This window comes from Bubalus bubalis, chromosome 19 (assembly GCF_019923935.1).
Source record: "Bubalus bubalis isolate 160015118507 breed Murrah chromosome 19, NDDB_SH_1, whole genome shotgun sequence".
Classification (NCBI taxonomy): domain Eukaryota; kingdom Metazoa; phylum Chordata; class Mammalia; order Artiodactyla; family Bovidae; genus Bubalus; species Bubalus bubalis.
Genome location: NC_059175.1, coordinates 20,569,590 through 20,582,785, shown reverse-complemented (window position 1 = coordinate 20,582,785; position 13,196 = coordinate 20,569,590). Strand labels below are relative to the sequence as shown.

General features: G+C 40.2%; 1 protein-coding gene across 1 annotated transcript in view; it reads left to right on the top strand.

The window, feature by feature from the left end:
* GAPT (GRB2 binding adaptor protein, transmembrane) overlaps window positions 1-12,908 on the top strand; it is a 44,106-nt gene extending 31,198 nt beyond the window's left edge. Inside the window, exon 4 of the mRNA XM_006064851.4 lies at window positions 12,791-12,908. The gene's annotated coding sequence lies outside the window, so the exon portion shown is untranslated. The remainder of the gene's footprint in view (window positions 1-12,790) is intronic.
* The last annotated feature ends 288 nt before the right edge of the window (window positions 12,909-13,196 follow it).

Below are 13,196 nucleotides of genomic sequence, written 5' to 3'. Positions count from 1 at the left end.
CCAAATTTGCTGGCATATTGAGTGCAGCACTTTCACAGCATCATCTTTTAGGGTTTGAAATAGCTCAACTGGAAGTCCATCACCTCCACTAGTTTTGTTTGTAGTGATGCTTCTTAAGGCCCACTTGACTTCACATTCCAGGATGTCTGGCTCTAGGTCAGTGATCACACCATCGTGGTTATCTGGGTCATGAATATCTTTTTGTACAGTTCTTCTGTGTATTCTTGCCACCTCTTCTTAATATCTCCTGCTTCTGTTAGGTCAATGCCATTTCTGTCCTTTATTGTGCCTATCTTTGCATGAAATGTACCCTTGGTATCTCTAATTTTCTTGAAGAGGTCTCTAGCCTGTCCCCCTCTATTGTTTTCCTCTATTTTTTTGCACTGAGCACTGAGAAAGGCTTTCTTATCTCTCCTTACTATTCTTTGGAACCCTACATTCAAATGGGTCTATCTTTCCGTTTCTCCTTTGCCTTTCATTTCTGTTCTTTTCTCAGCTATTTGTAAGGCCTCCTCAGACAACTGTTTTGCATTTTTCAATTTCTTTTTCTTGGAGGTGGTTTTGATCACTGCCTCCTGTACAATGTCATGAACCTCCATCCAAAGTTCTTCAGGCACTCTGTCTATCAGATCTAATCCCTTGAATCTATTTGTATACATGACAGCTTTTCTGGGTTCTAAGAGAAAGAGCAGAAACATGCAAAGCCTCTTGAGACCTAGATTGGAACTGGCATACCATCCTTCCCATTGCTTTATATTGACAGAAGACATCATGATTCAGATTGAAGAGGTGGAGAAATAAACTCCACTTCTTGATGAGAAGGGCACAGTCACATTTCAAAAGCACTCAGATACAGGAAAGTGTGGAGAATGTGGCCACTGTTACAACCTGCCACCCACAGCCCAGCATTGCTCAATGCTGTACCACTATAAAGGTTCTGAGTTCCCTTGAGTGCCTGCCTCTAGTGCTCTTGACCAGAATGCCCACCACCTCCCTTGCTTCAAGGGATCTATCAACTTCACAGGGCCCTTCTCCAGTCCTCAATCATAGTACTTCTGTTAATTAATTTTCTCTTTGAGTGTGTGTAGAAAAGAGTCATACTGTCTGACTCTTTGCAACCCCATGGACAGTAGCCCACTAGACTTCTCTGTCCATGGGATTTTCCAGGCAAGAATACTGGAGAGGGTTGCCATTTCCTGCTGCAACGGTTCTTCCCGACTCATGGAATTGCATCCCCAATCCTGATCATACTCTATGAGCTATTAGATTAGAATTTAAGGTCTTTATTCCTTTGCCTTTTTATTCATCTGAAGGAAGGGACAGATTTTTAACATGTGCCCTTCCAATGAATAGCAAATTATATTAAATCCAAGAGACTCACCATTTCCCCCATGAGACTCAACTCCTAGGCAGAAGGTCTTATCTCAGACAGAGGAAAATCAGCCTAAATATTTGGCCACTAAAAGTCCCCAGGAGACTTAAAACTACAAATTTCTGGGAAGCTCTGCAAACTGAATCCAAACCTTTATAGAAAGCAATAGAGAAATTTGCATTTTTATAAATCTCTAGACTTTTTAACCAGTTGCCAGTGAGTATGGAAGCAAGAGGATTCATTACATTAGGCTGCTGAAATGCACAATGTGAGAGGCTTCTGTTACTTGCTTCCTGCTGGGTATTAATCTGATATGGTTTCTGCCTGTTTCCAGTTCATCAGCAGGGTACCCACCAGGAGGGAACTAATGGCTACTACTTACAACTGCTATGGATGTGAGATCTCTTAGCTCTTATCATGTTGGCTAACACTTTCAAGAAAACATTGGCAGGATAAGTCCTTTCTTTTTTCTTTTTTTAAAATGTAATTTATTGAAGTATAGTTGATTTACAGTGTTGTGTTAATTTCTGCTACACAAAAATGTGGTTCGGTTATATGTATATGCATACATTCTTTTTCAGTCCTTTCTAATTTCTAACTTTTACCTCTCTCCCCACTTGTCTATTTCCTGTGGTAACTATGTATGTTCATTTTGTTATAACTTACTCCCCTTTCTCTTTCCTGAGTGTGATCTTAATAACAGCTGTTATTTTCTTCTGCTCAGCCTTGCCCCTTTGCAGAAAAGAGAGAAAAGAAGACAGGAGCAAAGCAGAAACAAAAGTACCATCTAAACCTATAGACACCTGAGGGGAGTTATGGGGCTATCTTAGCATTTGTTCTGCATAATCATCACACAAGAGGTGGATTCTTTCCCCCCTGCACACTTTTCTTAAGGTATACAATGTAGAGCTTGTGAGTTCTTCAAGGAATCAGGACCTTAGACAGATGACCAGAAAGGAAGTATTGACTCCTTGCTGTTGTTCTGTTGTTCAGTCATCTCCGACTCTTTGTGACCCCACAGACTGCAGCACGCCAGGCTTCCCTGTCCTTCACCATCTCCTGGAACTTGCTCAAACTCATGTTCATTGAGTCAGTGATGCCATCCTACCATCTCATCCTCTGTCATCCCCTTCTCCTTCTGCCTTCAATTTTTCCAAGCATCAGGGTCTTTTCTAATGAGTCAGCTCTTTGCATCAGGTGGCCACAGTATTGGAGCTTCAGATTCAGCATCAGTCCTTCCAATGAATATTCAGGATTTATTTCCTTTAGGATTGACTGGTTTGATCTCCTTGAAGTCCAAGGGACTCTCACGAGTCTTCTCCAACACCACAGTTCAAAGACATCAATTCTTTGGCACTTAGCCTTCTTTATGGTCCAACTCTCATATCCATACATGACTACTGGAAAAACCATTGTTTTGACTAGATGGACCTTTATCAGCAAAGTAATGTCTCTGCTTTTTAATATACCGTCTATGTTTGTCATAGCTTTTCTCCCAAAGAGCAAGCATCTTTTAATTTCATGGCTGCAGTCACCATCTTCAGTGATTTTGGAGCCCAAGAAAATAAAGTCTGTCATTGTTTTGATTTTTTCCCCATCTACTTGCCATGAAGTGATGGGACCAGTTGCCATGATCATTTTTTCAATGTAAAGTGTTCCTTTATCAAGAGGTTCTTTAGTTCCTCTTCATCATCATTCCCTGGTTCCTCTTCACTTTCTGCCATAATGGTGGCGTCATCTGCATGTCTGGGGTTATTGATATTTCTCCCAGCAATCTTAATTCCAGCCTGTGCTTCATCCAGCCTGGCATTTCTCCTGATGTACTCTGCATATAAGTTAAATAAGCAGGGTGACAACATACAGCCTTGACATACTCCTTTTCCAATTTTGAATCAGTTCATTGTTCCATGCCTGGTTTCTAACTGTTGCTTCTTGACCTGCATACAGGTTTCACAGGAAGCAGGTTAGGTGGTCTGGTATTCCCTTCTCTTAAAGAATTTTCCACAGTTTCTTGTGATCCACACAGGCAAAGATTTTAGTGTAGTCAATGAAGCAGAAGTACACATTTCTCTGGAATTCTCTCTTTCTATGATCCAATGTATGTTGACAATTTGATCTCTTGTTCTTGTGCCTTTTCTAAATCCAGCTTGAACATCTAAGAGTTCTTTGTTCACATACTAGTGAAGCCTCGCTTGTAGAATTTTGGCCCTAAAGTACACAAATAAAACTATAAGATCAAAATTAGTCATTCATAACTAAATGTCTATTACATACTTAGCTGTCACCATTAATAATCTCAAAAACTCATTATATTTGAAAATAATGCATAGGTTAGCTCTTTCTTGCTTTGCAAGAATTCCTCAGTATACATGATAATTGCTGAGAATTATAGCCAATAGTTAATGAGCTGCATTATCCATAGCCAAATAATTTTAAAAACAAAGTTTAAAAGTTTATTACAATTTTTTAAGGAAAAAAATTGTTTAGGAACATAGGAACCAACTTAGAGAGCTCTAAGTAGCCAAAACTGAAATAATTTGAGCAATAAATAGTATTCAGTTATAACCTAAAGTACAAAATAAACATCTGTGAATTCATACTGACATAAGTAATTGAATTAAGAAATTAAAATATATTTAATTTGGAGTGTGGGTAATTTTTAAATGTTTAGAAGAGTATAGGGACAGTATCAAACTTAAGGATGTCAAAAGTTCTCTGAGATCTTAACATTAAAAAAAATAAGATCATGGTACCTGGTCACATCACTGCATGGCAAATAGATAGGGAAACAATAGAAACAGTGAAAGACTTTGTTTTCTTCAGCTCCAAAATCACTGTGGATAGTGACTGCAGCCATAAAATTAAAAGACACTTGCTTCTTGGAAGAAAAGCTATGGCAGTCCTAGACAGTGTATTAAAAAAGCAGAGACATCACTTTCGAACAAAGGTCCATCTAGTCAAAACTATGTTTTTTCCAGTAGTCATGTATGGATGTGAGTGTTGGACTATAAAGAAGGCTGATGAGCACCGAAGAATTGATGCTTTTGAACTGTGGTGATGAAGAAGACTTTTGAGAGTCCCTTGGACTGCAAGGAGATCAAACCAGTTAATCCTCAAGGAAATCAACCCTGAATATTCATTGGAAGGACTGATGCTGAAGCTGAAGCTCAAATACTTTGGCACCTGATTGGAAGAGACCCTGATGCTTGGAAAAATTGAAGGCAGGAGGAGAAGGGGATGACAGAGGATGAGATGGTTGGGTGGCATCACCAACTAATGGACATGGGTTTGAGCAAGCTCCAGGAGATGGTGAAAGACAGGGAAGCCTGGCGCACTGCAGTCCATGGGGTTGCAAAGAGTTGAACACAACTTAGTGACTTAACAACAACAAGGGACACCATCAAACTTAAGGATACCAAAGTCCTTTGAGGTCTTAAGACATCCCCACTAATCTGCCATTAGGTTTATGGCAGATTATCCATTCTGTAATAATAGTTTGGAAATTCAGATAATAGTGGACCTAGAAGCTGTTACCACAACGTGCTGTGCCATAGTGCTGGCGGTGGTTTACACGCTAGGTCATATCTGACTCTTGTGACCCCATGGACTGTAGCCTGCCAGGCTTCTCTGTCCATGAGATTCTCCACACAAGAATACTGGAGTGGGTTGCTATTTCCTTCTCCAGAGGATCTTCGTGCCCCAGGAATCGAACACCAGTCTCCTGCAGTGCAGGCAGATTCTTTACTGACTGAGCTGCAAGGGAAGCCTGCTGTATTATAGTGGTAAATTTCAAATGTTTTGCTAAAGCAAAATCTTTTGCAGCACCCCAATATTAAAAATATGTAAATAAAGACAGGCAGATAAATAGATAGCAAGATTCCTCAGCCCCTTACCCACCCAGCAGCCCTAGGCAATTCTGCAGAATTCTGATTATCTATGGAACACACTTTGTAATTTTTTTATACATTGGAAAAACCTAAGTCTTTGAAGGCAGACCATAGAGTTAGAGAAAATAATTGGAGTATAACTGTCTTATATAGGGCATGTATCCAGAATATATAAAGGACTCTTACAACTAAATAATAAGATACAAATCCCACTAATAAAAATGACAAAAGTGAGAAGAAACACTTTACTAGAAAAAATACATGAATGGCTAATAAGCATATGAAAAGTTTCTTAGTATTATTAATCACTTGGGAAATACAAAGTAAAGCAACAAATTATCACTACATGCCTACCAGAATGGATACAATATTAAGACTCAGCTAGGGTTGGGGGCTTCCCTGGTGGCTCAGTAGTAAAGAATCTGCCTGCAATGCTGGAGATGCATGTTCAATCCCTGGGTGGGGTAGATCCTCTGGAGGAGGGCATGGGAACCCACTGCAGTATTCTTGCTTGGAGAATCCCATGGACAGAGGCGCCTGTCAAACTACAGTCCACGTGGTCACAAAGAGTCAGATATGACTGAAGTGACATACCACACACACAGCAAGGATTGGGAGGCTGCAGAGTAACCAAAACTCTCATACATTGCAAGGATGCAAAATGGTACAGCTGCTGTTGAAAATACTTTGATTTCCTATAAAGAAAAACATCTATTTATTATAAGACTCAGCACCCCCTTCCTAGATATTTACATAAGATAACATAAAACTGTTGTTGTTCAGTTGCTAAGGCTTGTGTGATTCTTTCCATCCCCATGGACTGAGCACACCAGGCTTCCCTGTCTTTCACTATCTCCCAGAATTTACTCAAACTCATGAATGTTCACTGAGTTGATGATCCCATCCAACCATCTCTTCCTCTGTTGTCCCCTTCTCCCCATGCCCTCAATTGTACACAGCATCAGGGTCTTTTCCAGTGAGTTGGCTCTTCGCATCAGCTGGCCAAAGTATTGGAGCTTCAGTTTCAGCATCAGTCCTTCCAATGAATATTCAGGGTTGATTTCCTTTAGGATTGATTGCTTTGATCTCCTTTCAGTCCAAGGGACTCTCAAGTGTCTTCTCCGGTATCACAATTCAAGAGTATCAATTCTTCAGCACTCAGCCTTATTTATGGTCCAGCTCTCACATAAAACATATGTCTGTACAAAGACCTATAGGTGAGTGTCTCAGTCCAGTTCAGTCACTCAGTTGTGTCTGACTCTTTGCAAGCCAATGGACAGCAGCACGCCAGGCCTCCCTGTCCATTACCAACTCCCGGAGTTCACTCAAACTCATGTCCATTGAGTCGTTGATGCCATCCAACCATCTCATCTTCTGTTGTCCCCTTCTCCTCCTGCCTTCAATTTTTCCCAGCATGAGGGTCTTTTCAAATGAGTCAGTTCTTCACATCAGATGGCCAAATTATTGAAGTTTCAGCTTCAGCATCAGTCCTTCCAGTGAATATTCAGAACTAATCTCCTTTAGGATGGACTGGTTGGATCTCCTTGCAGTCCAAGGGACTTTCAAGAGTCTTCTCCAACACCACAGTTCAAAAGCATCAATTCTTCAGTGCTCAGCTTTCTTTGAAGTTCAACTCTCACATCCATACACGACTACTGGAAAAAACCATAGCCTTTACTAGATGAACCTTTGTTGGCAAAGTAATGTCTCTGCTTTTTAATATGCTATCTAGGTTGGTCATAACTTTTCTTCCAAGGAGTAAGCATTTTTTAATTTCAAGGCTGCAGTCACCATCTGTAGTGATTTTGGAGCCCCTTTATTTTGAAAATAAAGTCTGTCACTGTTTCTCCATCTATTTGCCATGAAGTGATGGGACCAGATGCCATGATCTTAGTTTTCTGAATGTTGTGTTTTAAGTCAACTTTTTCACTCTCCTCTTTCACTTTCATCAAGAGGCTCTTTAGTTCTTCTTCGTTTTCTGCCATAAGGGTGGTGTCATCTGCATGTCTGAGGTTATTGATATTTCTCCTGGCAGTCTTGATCCCAGCTTGTACTTCATCCAGCACAGCATTTCTCATGATGTACTCTGCATATAAGCTAAATAAGCAGGGTGACAATATACAGCCTTGACATACTGCTTTCCATATTTGGAACCAGTCTGCGTTCCATGTCCAGTTCTAATATTGCTTCCTGACCTGCATACAAATTTCTCAGGAGGCAGGTCAGGTGGTCTGGTATTCCCATCTCTTTAGGAATTTTCCACAGTTTGTGGTGATCCACACAGTTAAAGGCTTTGGCATAGTCAATAAAGCAGAAATAGATGTTTTTCTGAAAATCTTTTGCTTTTTTGATAATCCAACAAATGTTGGTCATTTGATCTCTGGTTCCTCTGCCTTTTCTAAATCCAACTTGAGCATCTGGAAGGTCGCAGTTCATGTACTGTTGAAGCCTGGATTGGAGAATTTTGAGCATTAATACAGTAGTATAAAATTCGTATTTAAAAATTCTGTCACTAGTTTTATATTGCCACATTTCCATGGCTATCACAAAGTGAGCTGACATGTTAAGTGATAATGGATTTTTACCTACCACAACTCAGAATGTTTTCTCTTACACTTAAGATACCAAAAGCTTTAGGATAGTGTAAAACCCTCAGGAGGCAGTTTTCTAAAAGAAATTTTCAAAATTCTTACATAGTAGATATGCTCCATTATAATCTCAAAATGGAATTGTTAAATCATATACTAAGCACTTAGTATATGATTCTGCTTTCTATGTCCTCTGCTAGAACCAGAAATGTTTTCACAATTCCTTTGAGACAGATTCTTATAATTCTCCACACTACTTTTAAGTGAGAAGTGGCATAATGTCATTATGAAAGTTGTCTGTTTTTCTTAACTTGCCCACAATACATCTTACTAATGCTTTATTGACTATGCCAAAACCTTTGACTGTGTGGACCACAGTAAACTGTGGAAAATTCTGAAAGAGATGAGAATACCAGACCAGCTGACCTGCCTCTTGAGAAACCTATATGCAGGTCAGGAAGCAACAGTTAGAAATGGACATGGAACAGCACACTGGTTCCAAATAAGAAAGGAGTACTTCAAGGCTGTATATTGTCACCCTGCTTATTTAACTTATATACAGAGTACATCATGAGAAACGCTGGGCTGGGTGAAGCACAAGCTGGAATCAAGATTGCCAGGAGAAATATCAATAACCTCAGATATGCAGATGACACCACCCTCATGGCAGAAAGTGAAGAGGAACTAAAAAGCCTCTTGATGAAAATGAAAGAGGAGAGTGAAAAAGTTGGCTTAAAACTCAACATTCAGAAAACGAAGATCATGGCATCTGGTCCCATCACTTCATGGCAGATAGATGGGGAAACAGTGGAAACAGTGTCAGACTTTATTTTTGGGGGCTCCAAAATCATTGCAGATGGTGATTGCAGCCATGAAATTAAAAGACGCTTACTCCTTGGAAGGAAAGTTATGACCAACCTAGATAGCATATTCAAAAGCAGAGATATTACTTTGCCAAAAAAGGTCCGTCTAGTCAAGGCTATGCTTTTTCCAGTGGTCATGTATGGATGTGAGAGTTGGACTGTGAAGAAAGCTGAGCACCAAAGAATTGATGCTTTTGAACTGTGGTGTTGGAGAAGACTCTTGAGAGTCCATTGGACTGCAAGGAGATGCAACCAGTCCATCCTAAAGGAGATCAGTCCTGGGTGTTCATTAGAAGGACTGATGCTAAAGCTGAAACTCCAATACTTTGGCCACCTCATGTGAAGAGCTGACTCATTTGAAAAGACACGGATGCTGGGAGGGATTGGGGGCAGGAGGAAAAGGGGACGACAGAGGATGAGATGGCTGGATGGCATCACCGACTCGACGGACATGAGTTTGAGTGAACTCCAGGCGTTGGTGATGGACAGGGAGGCCTGGCGTGCTGCGATTCATGGGGTCACAAAGAGTTGGACACGACTGAGCGACTGAACTGAACTGAATTTTACAACCCAGTGTTTGGCACATCTTCCTTCTTCTATGTGTTCTCCCTGATAACTTCATCCTATTAACACTTCTTATTTTATACTTAGAAGTTACCCAGAGTAGCTTTAAAGGTTGAAAACAGAAAGTGTGCTATTTTATCACTATAGTCAAATATCTTAGGCAAAACAAAATTTATATTCAGCATAGCTCACCTCTTCGCTCTTCTCTCCCTGACTTGGTGCCTTTTCCCATATCTTTTCCTCCTCTAACTCCTAGACCCCCGTGTGTCAACTTCTTCTATTCAAATTAATGTTTGCTTGTAACCCAAGAGAGAGAATTTGCATTTGAGAGGAACTGACATAACAAATTGTGGAATTTGAGCCTCTCTAGCAGGGTCGGGCATGACTGAGCGACTTCATTTTCACTTTTCACTTTCATACATTGAAGAAGGAAATGGCAACCCACTGGAGAATCCCAGGGATGGGGGAGCCTGATGGGCTGCCATCTATGGGGTCGCACAGAGTCGGACATAACTGAAGTGACTTAGCAGGAGCAGCAGCAGCAGCAAGTTAGGGTGGAGAGGGCGGAGAAAGCGATGGCACCCCACTCCAGTACTCTTGCCTGGAAAATCCCATGGATGGAGGAGCCTGGTAGGCTGCAGTCCATGGGGTCGCAAAGTGTCGGACACGACCGAGTGACTTCACTTTCACTTTTCACTTTCATGCATTGGAGAAGGAAACGGCAACCCACTCCAGTGTTCTTGCCTGGAGAATCCCAGGGATGGAGGAGCCTGGTGGGCTGCCGTCTCTGGGGTCGCACAGAGTCGGACACGACTGAAGTGACTTAGCAGCAGCAGCAGCAGCAAGTTAGGGAGCTAACTGGGCATGAAGGGATAGAAAACACAAAAGATTTTTGGTTTTCTTGCCCCAATCAATGTGTAGACTATTAACTACATGGGTGCATTAGGCTGAGCTTAAACCTTGCCAGAATAGGCAATTCATTCAAAAGAATGAATTGAAGTTACCATTATAATGAAAATGTGGTTAGAATGCCCCATGTAAATATCTAATGTCAAATCCCACAATTGAATATATATATAGTAAAAAAAAAAAAATCCTTCAAAAAAGTTGCAAGATGGGACCATGCTGTTATTCTGATTAGTTTCTTGTACATTTGTTTCACTTCTCAAAAGAAATTAAAACTCAGTAATTTACTCCCTACACCTGCCTCTGGTTACTCTCCCTTCTGCACTGAATACAGGGTTCCACTAGAACGAAATAACATATGCCTTCTCCCAGGTGCCTGTTCTAATTCACATTGCTTTTACTCATCTTTTAAGTTCATATCATCCACTAAAAAAAAATCACACCAACCAACCCCTTTTGGTATAATGAGAGAAAATGGGTTTAATGGTTAAAAACTACATGCCCTTTCTTCCAGGTGTTAGCTCTCAGCCCCTGCCGCACCAGCATCTGTGTGTATTTCTTTGCACAGTGCACAAACTACAACCATCCACTGACCCCTAAGTTCCCCCCTTTTTTCCTCCTCTCTTTCCACTCCTCATTATTATCAAATGTACTTTTCAATCTTTACATTCTATTTTGTGACCATAATTACATGTGCTCAGTATATAGATTGACTATTAATATAAAACATTTACATTCAGTTCAGTTCAGTTCAGTTGCTCAGTCGTGTCCGACTCTTTGCGACCCCATGAATCGCAGCACGCCAGGCCTCCCTGTCCACCACCAACTCCTGGAGTTCACTCAAACTCATATATTAATCACTATAGACAAAAGTATGGTTACATTCCCTGTTTTGGGGCATAGTTCTTTGTTTTTCTAAAATTGCCATTTTCCTTTTTTATATTCTCTCTCTTGCCCTCCTCCTCATTTGGAACCCTCCATCCCTTACTTTAAGCTAGACTATTGGATCTTGGCACCTGCCATGTACAAGTGTTTTTCTAATTGTTTTCTTGGGTTGGAGCCATTATTTTCCTGTAAGCCATGTCTTTTTAAAAAATTTACTGTCTTGTTTCGCCAGGCTGGAACAGAGCCTCAAGTAACTACCTACCAGAGGGACAAAGTTTCACATTTTTTTCATATCTAAGTTATTTTCTCTTTGCCCTCAAACTTTTCACTGGTTAATTTGGCTTAGAACAGAATTTTAGCTTGAGCACTGTTCCTCTGAGAGTTTTAAGTCATGGCTCCATCGTCTTCTAGCATGCAGTTTGGCAGATGAGACGTCTATTCTCAGTTTTCCTGTGTTTTGTCTGTTTTTCTTTTCCCGCCTTGTTCCATCAGCATACTTCTACTGCCAATAAAAATGTTTAGCATACTCCTTTTCTTTGTTGCTCCAGTTTCACAGGGATTGTTTAGATATTACTTTTTGAAATCAACTTCTATATTATTCTAATAACCTTTTTTTGGTATGAAATCTTGTGTCTCCTTTCAGCCTGGGTTACTTCCCTTTTAAAATGAATTTTAAAATGACTTCACCTCCATTTTCTCTGCTCTTTCTTCCTTGAACTACACTTGTCAGATATTAACTTGCTTGATTGTAGACCTTCTTTTATCCTTACTGTCATATTTTAGACCCCTGTGTTTTAGATAGTATAATAGGTTATGGAACAAGACCGCAAGGATTTAAATCTCTCCTCTTTATTATCTGTGTGGCCCATAGGTTAAGACCTTTCTTGCTTACATTTCCTCATTTTTAGAATGGGCTAATAGCAGTCAGTGTTTACAATAGGGTTGTTCTGAAGACTAAATAAGTAATTCATTTAGCACAGTGTTTGTCAGAGTAAGCACTTAAAAAATACCAGCTATTGTTTTTTGGAGATAGTATACCATCACAGTGAAGTTCCCTGACTCTACAGCTAGACTAACTAGGTTTTAATCCTAGCTCATTAGCTAAGTGACCTTGACCAAGCTGCTTAATGTTTCTATACCTCAGCTGAAAAAGAGCATCATATTCTTACATACATAATGGGCTTGTTGTGTTCATTAAATTGCTTATAACAGTTACTGGCTATTTGGAGAATATTACTTATATGGAATAATTCTTTGGCTTAGTGTTTTAAACCTGATAATGATTTTTGTACTTTGTCAATTATATTTAAATTTCCAAAACCTCTTTCATGTTTTCTCATCGTTCCTTTTTCATGGGATACTGTTCATGGTTTTAGGTATAATAATATCTTCTCAAATTTCTCTGAAGCTATTAATTTGACATTCTTTTCCCAGAACAATCAATTTCTGAGTGATTATCAAAATGTGTTTATTTTCTTTTGTTTTCCTTTAGAGGTCTTTCCTAAAAGTCTTGGTGAGAATTGTCAGTGGGTCGTTTTGTATTTCAGAACATGATCATATAAAGGCTATCCTCGGACCCTGTGAACTGGAGTGGTACATTTTAGTTTACACTGTGACTTCGGAAGGAGTAGGCAAGAAGCTAGGCTTTATGTTGAATGGCCCCCAAAATCAGCTATTCTGTTTTCAGACCTTTCATTAACACCCTGTGTTCATTCCCTCCATCAGGCCTTGACTCTGCAACTTCGCCCAGCTTCCACTGGGCAGGCTGTTTGTGTCTTTGGTGGCAGCACAGAAGGCATGAGTTCCAGGTTCCAGTTTCCTCCCACTCAACCTATATGGTCAACATCATCTTTGTCTTATTGCTTTCCAGAGACTTATTGAAATCTCTTTTCAACTTATAGTCCCTCTCCCATTCTATCTGCTGTTATGCATGAATACAGTTTTAAATTCCCTTTAAACTGATTTAATGGGGACTTAGGAGGGAAAGGAGATAAATACAGATATCCAGTCAATGGGGTCGCACAGAGTCGGACACGACTGAAGTGGCTTAGCAGCAGCAGCAGCAGCTGGAGAAGTATTTTAAAAGGATCCTGTGGTTTACCTTAGCTCATTTTGACACACGTTTAAAGAT